We start from the raw sequence: 10,546 nt of genomic DNA, 5'->3' as shown, positions 1-10,546 counted from the left end.
CCTCTACTAGTCTTTTCTTGCTCAACGGTATTGTGGGATGAAGCGGCCCGGACCAACCTTACACGTACGCTTACGTGAGACCGGTTCCACCGACTGACATGCACTAGTTGCATAAGGTGGCTGGCGGGTGTCTGTCTCTCCCACTTTAGTTGGAGCGGAATCGATGAACAGGGCCCTTATGAAGGGTAAATAGAAGTTGACAAAATCACGTTGTGGTGATTCGTAGGTAAGAAAACGTTCTTGCTAGAACCCAATTGCAGCCACGTAAAAGATGCAACAACAATTAGAGGACGTCTAACTTGTTTTTGCAGCGATTGATCATGTGATGTGATATGGCCAGAAGTTGTGATGAATGATGAATTGTGATGTATGAGATCATGTTCTTTGTAATAGGATTCACGACTTGCATGTCGATGAGTATGACAACCGGCAGGAGCCATAGGAGTTGTCTTTATTTTTTGTATGACCTGCGTGTCATTGAATAACGCCATGTAAACTACTTTACTTTATTGCTAAACGTTAGTCATAGAAGTAGAAGTAGTCGTTGGCGTGACAACTTCATGAAGACACGATGATGGAGATCATGATGATGGAGATCATGGTGTCAAGCCGGTGACAAGATGATCATGGAGCCCCGAAGATGAAGATCAATGGAGCTATATGATATTGGCCATATCATGTCACAACTATATAATTGCATGTGATGTTTATTATGTTTATGCATCTTGTTTACTTAGGACGACGGTAGTAAATAAGATGATCCCTTACAAAATTTCAAGAAGTGTTCTCCCCTAACTGTGCACCGTTGCTACAGTTCGTCGCTTCTAAGCACCACGTGATGATCGGGTGTGATGGATTCTTACGTTCACATACAACGGGTGTAAGACAGTTTTACACAGCGAAAACACTTAGGGTTAACTTGACGAGCCTAGCATGTGCAGACATGGCCTCGGAACACGGAGACCGAAAGGTCGAACACGAGTCGTATGGAAGATACGATCAACATGAGAATGTTCACCGACGATGACTAGTCCGTCTCACGTGATGATCGGACACGGGCTAGTCGACTCGGATCGTGTAACACTTAGATGACTAGAGGGATGTCTAATCTAAGTGGGAGTTCATAATTTGATTAGAACTTTATTATCATGAACTTAGTCTAAAACCTTTGCAAATATGTCTTGTAGATCAATGGCCAACGCTAATGTCAACATGAACTTCAACGCGTTCCTAGAGAAAACCAAGCTGAAAGATGATGGCAGCAACTATACGGACTGGGTCCGGAACCTGAGGATCATCCTCATAGCTGCCAGGAAACAATATGTCCTAGAAGGACCGCTAGGTGACGCTCCCGTCCCAGAGAACCAAGACATTATGAATGCTTGGCAGTCTCGTGCTGATGATTACTCCCTCGTTCAGTGCGGCATGCTTTACAGCTTAGAACCGGGGCTCCAAAAGCGTTTTGAGCACCACGGAGCATATGAGATGTTCGAAGAGCTGAAACTAGTTTTTCAAGCTCATGCCCGGGTCGAGAGATATGATGTCTCCGACAAGTTCTACAGTTGTAAGATGGAGGAAAACAGTTCTGTCAGTGAGCACATCCTGAAGATGTCTGGGTTGCACAACCGTATGACCCAGCTGAACATTAACCTCCCAGATGAGGCGGTCATTGACAGAATCCTCCAGTCGCTCCCACCAAGCTACAAGAGCTTTGTGATGAACTACAACATGCAGGGGATGGAAAAGACCATTCCTGAAGTGTTCTCGATGCTGAAGTCAGCAGAGGCTGAAATCAAGAAAGAACATCAAGTGTTGATGGTCAATAAGACCACTAAGTTCAAGAAGGGCAAGGGTAAGAAGAACTTCAAGAAGGACGGCAAAGATGTTGCCGCGCCTGGTAAGCCAGTTACCGGGAAGAAGTCAAAGAATGGACCCAAGCCTGAGACTGAGTGCTTTTATTGCAAGGGGAAGGGTCACTGGAAGCGGAACTGCCCCAAATACTTAGCGGATAAGAAGGCCGGCAACACCAAAGGTATATTTGATATACATGTGATTGATGTGTACCTTACCAGTACTCGTAGTAACTCCTGGGTATTTGATACCGGTGCCGTTGCTCATATTTGTAACTCACAGCAGGAGCTGCGGAATAAACGGAGACTGGCGAAGGACGAGGTGACGATGCGCGTCGGGAATGGTTCCAGAGTCGATGTGATCGCCGTCGGCACGCTGCCTCTACATTTACCTACGGGATTAGTTTTGAACCTTAATAATTGTTATTTAGTGCCAAGTTTGAGCATGAACATTGTATCTGGATCTCGTTTAATACGAGATGGCTACTCATTTAAGTCTGAGAATAATGGTTGTTCGATTTATATGAGAGATATGTTTTATGGTCATGCTCCGATGGTCAATGGTTTATTCTTAATGAATCTCGAGCGTAATATTACACATGTTCATAGTGTAGATGCCAAAAGATTTAAAGTTGATAACGATAGTCCCACATACTTGTGGCACTGCCGCCTTGGTCACATTGGTGTCAAGCGCATGAAGAAGCTCCATGCCGATGGACTTTTAGAGTCTCTTGATTATGAATCGTTTGACACGTGCGAACCATGCCTTTTGGGCAAAATGACCAAGACTCCGTTCTCCGGAACAATGGAGCGAGCAACCAACTTGTTGGAAATCATACATACCGATGTGTGCGGTCCAATGAGCGTTGAGGCTCGCGGAGGATATCGTTATGTTCTCACTCTCACAGATGACTTGAGTAGATATGGGTATGTCTACTTAATGAAACACAAGTCTGAGACCTTTGAAAAGTTCAAGGAATTTCAGAATGAGGTAGAGAATCAACGTGACCGAAAGATAAAATTCTTACGATCAGATCGTGGAGGAGAATACTTAAGTCACGAATTTGGTACACACTTAAGGAAATGTGGAATCGTTTCACAGCTCACGCCGCCTGGAACACCTCAGCGAAACGGTGTGTCCGAACGTCGTAATCGCACCCTATTGGATATGGTGCGGTCTATGATGTCTCTTACCGATTTACCGCTATCATTTTGGGGATACGCTCTAGAGACAGCTACATTCACTTTAAATAGGGCACCGTCTAAATCCGTTGAGACGACACCGTATGAATTATGGTTTGGAAAGAAACCTAAGCTGTCGTTTCTAAAAGTTTGGGGATGCGATGCTTATGTCAAGAAACTTCAACCTGAAAAGCTCGAACCCAAGTCGGAAAAATGCGTATTCATAGGATACCCTAAGGAAACTGTTGGGTATACCTTCTACTTAAGATCCGAAGGCAAGATCTTTGTTGCCAAGAACGGATGCTTTCTGGAAAAAGAGTTTCTCTCGAAAGAAGTAAGTGGGAGGAAAGTAGAACTCGATGAAGTACTACCTCTTGAGCGGGAAAGTGGCGCAGCGCAGGAAACCGTTCCTGTGATGCCCACACCAACTGAAGAGGAAAACAATGATGATGATCAAGGTACTTCGGATCAAGTTACTGCTGAACTTCGTAGGTCCACTAGGACACGTTCCGCACCAGAGTGGTACGGCAACCCTGTCCTGGAAATCATGTTGTTAGACAACAATGAACCTTCGAACTATGAAGAAGCGATGGCGGGCCCGGATTCCAACAAATGGCTTGAAGCCATGAAATCCGAGATAGAATCCATGTATGAAAACAAAGTATGGACTTTGACAGACTTGCCCGATGATCGGCGAGCGATAGAAAACAAATGGATCTTTAAGAAGAAGACGGACGCGGATGGTAATGTTACAATCTATAAGGCTCGACTTGTCGCTAAGGGTTATCGACAAGTTCAAGGGATTGACTACGACGAGACTTTCTCTCCCGTAGCGAAGCTGAAGTCCGTCCGAATCATGTTAGCAATTGCCGCATACTATGATTATGAGATATGGCAAATGGACGTCAAAACGGCATTCCTTAACGGGCATCTTAAGGAAGAACTGTATATGATGCAGCCGGAAGGTTTTGTCGATCCTCGGAACGCTAACAAAGTATGCAAGCTCCAGCGATCCATTTATGGACTGGTGCAAGCATCTCGGAGTTGGAACATTCGCTTTGATGAGATGATCAAAGCGTTTGGGTTTATGCAGACTTATGGAGAAGCCTGCGTTTACAAGAAAGTGAGTGGGAGCTCTGTAGCATTTCTCATATTATATGTAGATGACATACTCTTGATGGGAAATAATATAGAATTTCTGGACAGCATTAAGGCCTACTTGAATAAGTGTTTTTCAATGAAGGACCTTGGAGAAGCTGCTTATATATTAGGCATCAAGATCTATAGAGATAGATCGAGACGCCTCATAGGTCTTTCACAAAGCACATACCTTGATAAGATTTTGAAGAGGTTCAAAATGGATCAGTCCAAGAAGGGGTTCTTGCCTATGTTACAAGGTGTGAGATTGAGCTCGGCTCAGTCACCGACCACGGCAAAAGATAAAGAAGAGATGAGTGTCATCCCCTATGCTTCAGCCATAGGATCTATTATGTATGCCATGCTGTGTACCAGACCCGATGTAAACCTTGCCGTAAGTTTGGTAGCAAGATACCAAAGTAATCCCGGCAAGGAACACTGGACAGCGGTCAAGAATATCCTGAAGTACCTGAAAAGGACGAAGGACATGTTTCTCGTTTATGGAAGAGACGAAGAGCTCGTCGTAAAGGGTTACGTCGACGCTAGCTTCGACTCAGATCTGGATGACTCTAAGTCACAAACCGGATACGTGTATATGTTGAATGGTGGAGCAGTAAGCTGGTGCAGCTGCAAGCAGAGCGTCGTGGCGGGATCTACGTGTGAAGCGGAGTACATGGCAGCCTCGGAGGCAGCGCATGAAGCGATTTGGGTGAAGGAGTTCATCACCGACCTAGGAGTCATACCCAATGCGTCGGGGCCGATCAAACTCTTCTGTGACAACACTGGAGCTATTGCCCTCGCCAAGGAGCCCAGGTTTCACAAGAAGACCAGGCACATCAAGCGTCGTTTCAACTCCATCCGTGAAAATGTTCAAGATGGAGACATAGAGATTTGCAAAGTGCACACGGATCTGAATGTCGCAGATCCGCTGACTAAACCTCTCTCGCGTGCAAAACATGATCAACACCAGAACTCTATGGGTGTTCGATTCATCACAATGTAACTAGATTGGTGACTCTAGTGCAAGTGGGAGACTGTTGGAAATATGCCCTAGAGGCAATAATAAAAGTATTATTATATTTCAATGTTCATGATAAATGTCTTTTATTCATGCTATAACTGTATTATCCGGAAATCGTAATACACGTGTGAATACTTAGACCACAATATGTCCCTGGTGAGCCTCTAGTTGACTAGCTCGTTGTGATCAACAGATAGTCATGGTTTCCTGACTATGGACATTGGATGTCGTTGATAACGGGATCACATCATTAGGAGAATGATGTGATGGACAAGACCCAATCCTAAGCATAGCATAAAAGATCGTGTAGTTCGTTTTGCTAGAGCTTTGCCAGTGTCAAGTATCTCTTCCTTCGACCATGAGATCGTGTAACTCCCGGATACCGTAAGAGTGCCTTGGGTGTATCAAACGTCACAACGTAACTGGGTGACTATAAAGGTGCATTACAGGTATCTCCGAAAGTATCTGTTGGGTTGACACGGATCGAGACTGGGATTTGTCACTCCGTATGACGGAGAGGTATCTCTGGGCCCACTCGGTAATGCATCATCATAATGAGCTCAATGTGACCAAGGTGTTGGACACGGGATCATGCATTACGGTACGAGTAAAGTGACTTGCCGGTAACGAGACTGAACAAGGTATTGGGATACCGACGATCGAGTCTCGGGCAAGTAACGTACCGATTGACAAAGGGAATTGCATACAGGGTTTGATCGAATCCTCGACATCGTGGTTCATCCGATGACAACATCGAGGAGCATGTGGGAGCCATCATGGGTATCCAGATCCCGCTGTTGGTTATTGACTGAGAGCGTCTCGGTCATGTCTGCATGTCTCCCGAACCCGTAGGGTCTACACACTTAAGGTTCGGTGACGCTAGGGTTATTAGGAAGACTAGTATGTGACTACCGAATGTTGTTCGGAGTCCCGGATGGGATCCTGGACGTCACGAGGAGATCCGGAAGGGTCCGGAGGTAAAGATTTATATATGGGAAGTTGTCAAACGGACACCGGGAAGTTTCGGGGTCATACCGGTATTGTACCGGGGCCACCGGAAGGGTTCCGGGGGTCCACCGGGAGGGGCCACCCCTCCCGGGGGGCCACATGGGCTGCGTGGGGCAGGGAGCCAGCCCCTGGTGGGCTGGCCGCACCCCCTCCCTTGGGCCCATGCGCCTAGGGTTGAGGGGGAACCCTAGAGGGGGCGCCCCCCTTGACTTGGGGGGCAAGCCACCCTCTCCCCTCTCCCCTAGGCCGCCGCACCCCCCCTAGATGGGTTCTAGGGGGCCGGCCCCCTTCTCCTTTCCCCATATAAATAGAGGGGTGAGGGGAGGGCAGCCGTACCACCCTCCAAGGCGCAGCCCTCCCCTCCCCAACACCTCTCCTCCTCCGTTGTGTGCTTGGCGAAGCCCTGTCGGAGTACTGCCTCTCCACCATCACCACGCCGTCGTGCTGCCGGTGGAGCTGTCTTCCTCAACCTCTCCTTCCCCTTGCTGGATCAAGAAGGAGGAGACGTCTCCCGTCCCGTACGTGTGTTGAACGCGGAGGTGCTGTCCGTTCAGCACTTGGTCATCGGTGATTCGAATCACGTCGAGTACGACTACATCATCACCTTGCAAGCTTCCGCACGTGATCTACAAGTGGTATGTAGATGCAAACTCTCTCCCTTGACTTGTTGCTTAGATGAACTCATAGATAGATCTTGGTGAAACCGTAGGAAAAATTTTAATTTTCTGCAACGTTCCCCAACAATATTTACCACTTTTACTTGACCCCAAATGGCATGAGATTAAGGATAGATTAGAGCCAGGGCAGAGGCCTTCTGATCGGGTGGATATTGTTGTTGGGATCTATCATATGAAGCTTAAATTAGATAAAGTCTGGGCGAGCTTCTGGCCCAATTAAGCCTGGTACTATGTTCTGTTTAGTTTAACTCAAATGCACAATTTCTTTTTATTCTATGTTGTTATGTTTCTTTCGGTTGGTGTTCTCGCTAACTGAACTTCAACATGTTTTCTGCAGTGTTGTATACCGCCGAGTTCCAAAAAACGAGGCTTGCCACACATGCATATACTCGTCTGGCGTAAATGAGACAAAGGTGAGGTCGGTGTTGAAAGTATCGAGTCATTTATTCCCTTTGAGATACCTAATCCACTAGGTGATCCTCTAGGATATGTTTCAATTTCTGAATTCATGATGCATGGTCAGTGTAGTGAGATGGATGATAAATGCATTTGCATGAAAAAATGTTGTTGCTCAAAATATTTTCCAAAATAGTTAAGAGATTCAACTATCATTGATGAACATGGGTTTGCCTTATACCGACGTCGTGATGATGGTCGAACAATTTATAAAAATGGCCATTATCTCAACAACAGACCGGTAGTACCTTATAACATGACATTTTACTTATAATGTTTCAAGGCCATATAAATGTGGAGTGGAGTAATAAGTCACAAGTGATGAAGCACCTGTTTTAGTATATTACCAAGGGTGCTGATTACTCTAAAGTTGTTCTAGAAAGGCTATGAATTGATTTATATTCCCTCCGCCCCAAAGTTGAGTCACTTATTTTGGGACAGAGGGAGTATATGCAAAATAAATATATCTCTAGGTAGAAATGTGTGCTGCAGTTGTAATTAGAGATCAAGGTCGGATCAGTTTTTTGATTTATGTATTAGCAATTTGTTTTCTTTATTGGGAAGTCAATGCCTTCTTTAGTACTCCCTCCGTTCCGATTTACTCATCGTGATTTTAGTTCTCGTCGTGGTTTTAGTTCAAATTCGAACTAAAACCACGCCGAGTAAATCAGAACGGAGGGATTACGTGTACAATTCTCATCATGGATGTTCACTTTGGTGCATGCTATTTTCCATAGTCATAGGGATGGTATTTACCTTACTAAAATGGCAATGGCTCTTTATATTGTTAATTCTAGCTAATTGGTTGATTAGTATCACACAATATGATTCATAGAACACTATAGTGTTTTTTATTCAAAGAAAGCACTTGATAGTTGGGGATTCAGAAGAAGAAACTAATAGATAGGACGAGCCTTGCATATACATAAAAAGAAAATCTTGCTGTGGGTCTCAAGTTTCCTTTTTTCGGTTTGCACACAAATCCCAAATCTTGCAGTTTCTTTCGAACCCAATGTTTGTGCATGTCTAATTTTTAGGAAAGGTTTGCCCGTTGCATTGTGTAATACTATCTGTTATACATATGTTTCTGAATTAGTATACTCTATTTTGATAAGCCAAGAAAAAAAGAATCCAAGAGGTCCGGATATTTATGGGAAGTGGATCTCATGTTCCTTCTTTTGTTTCTTCTTGCTGAAAGGAGGATTTTTTTCTCAGGCTACTGTGGCTGCTTTCTGGTTCTTTGTTCCTTGAATTTTGATTTCTCCGTTCCCTCTTTCCTCTTCTTCTTCCGATCTTCCTATGTGCAAAATAAATTTAGGATGTTGCCTGATTGACTGTATGTTGTATGAATTAAAATACAAAGTCGATTTTAAAACTGTCGGTTATTCATATGGCATTAGTTAGATAAACAAACATGTTATTATGTATCCATTAGACAAATAAGTTTTGCTAAACTTGGCATGCAGAACAACGGTACCAGAGAAACGTTCTTTTAATTCTAATAGCGATAGTGCCAGGTGGATCTGCCCATTTTTTCTGTAGTCTAGGTGAAAGTGAAGAAGTGCATAACTTAGTTGGCGCATGGATGTAGCCCCGTATGGTGAAATTGTTGCCCTCACATGCATAGTACTCATCTCTGATTGCATGTCGTCTTTTAGGAGCACAGGACACGACATAAGAAAGTCAATAACACTGATTACTAAAATTTGGATGGTTAGAGCCTAACTGAATTAGTAGAATGTAGCCCTTCTAATATGGATGGGCATATTATACAAATAAGGATCAACATTTGACTTGGTGCTATAGAATAAGAATGGCACCAGGAAATTGGTGAAGATGTGATAAAAGCTACTCCCTCCATTCCATCTTAAGTGGCGTTGATTTAGTACTAAATTAGCGACACTTAATATGGAACAGAGGTGATTTAGAAAACCAGTCTAGACTATTGCATCTAATCAATGGCCGAAAGATTTAAAAAACCAGCCTACACTATTGCTTTTAAAAAAGGCTGTTTACCAAAGTTATTATCTAAGCTGTGATCAATGCCCAAGTTACTATCTAAGATCTAATCAATACTTTATTTTGGGTCTGATTGAGTCAAAGATAATAGTGCATCAAGCTTTATGTGGTTTGCTATCTAAGATGTGTGGAAAATAGGGTACTTGGACCATTTTGGGTTGGCCCTGTATGTGGTTTGGTTACTCAATATTGACCTCACTGCCACTATGCTTGCTTCTGAAACTCTTTAGCACAGAACTATATGCTCTGTTGCTCTTAATAATCAGGCTAAATGCTTTTGCTTTGTACCGAACTTTATGCCCTGCCGCACTTGCTAAATCCTTCTGCTTAATCGTTTGCATTTGAACAAAGGTCTACTATTCTTACTCATTTGACGCCTAATTTATATGGTTTGCACCATTGTATGCCATTGAAGAACCATATGAATAAGTTATCTTGGACTACTGCTATGATTTGCCTTTGGTGTATGATGCTATCTTTTGAACAGAGGGATACAACTCTTACTCATTTGCCACCTAATTTATATGGATCACTGATTTATATGTTTCTTTATGGCATAGCAGAAGTGTCCTGCTATGAACCAATCCCTAATTTATATGGTTTTTCTATGCTATCTTTTGAAGTAGGCGAAGGCATCTGTCTGTGAAAGTGCTATGCTTTGGTGTTGTTATAGGTTCCAGAGGGAGCTGAAGAGGAAACCATTGGTTTTTAGAATATCACAAAAATGTTCAGTTTTAGTGTCCAGTTCACTGCCAATTCTCTTACTGCTTTTGTCGTGATCATGCAAATCAATTATCCTGTGGATTGACTATGCCTTGCTTACCTTGCATTGGGTTTATTTTGCTGTTTGTGATATAGTAAACTCATCTATCATGGATGGTTACTTTGATTTTTTAGATGTAAATAGTTTCTCAAACCTTCCTACTAACTTCACCATTACCTGCTTAATTACAACGTTTGGACCGGCACCTTTGCACCAAGGCGCACAGCCGGCTCGCCGCAAGTATACCTACGCCGCCGCCTCCCCGGGGAGCTGCAAGGTGAAGTGGACGGCCGAGGAGAAGCCGCACGGCGGGACCAGGCTCTCAAGTGGGAGGCGGAGCTCGCCTCCCCCCAACGACGTCAGCTTTGATCACAAGTGGAAGTGGGAGCCCAAGTCCAAGCCCGGTGCCGCCAGCAAGGCCAAGACCAAGCTC

This window comes from Triticum aestivum, chromosome 4A, assembly GCF_018294505.1.
Source record: "Triticum aestivum cultivar Chinese Spring chromosome 4A, IWGSC CS RefSeq v2.1, whole genome shotgun sequence".
In the NCBI taxonomy this organism is placed as follows: domain Eukaryota; kingdom Viridiplantae; phylum Streptophyta; class Magnoliopsida; order Poales; family Poaceae; genus Triticum; species Triticum aestivum.
The sequence above is the reverse complement of the archived record's forward strand: the minus strand, read 5'-3'. Positions refer to the sequence as shown.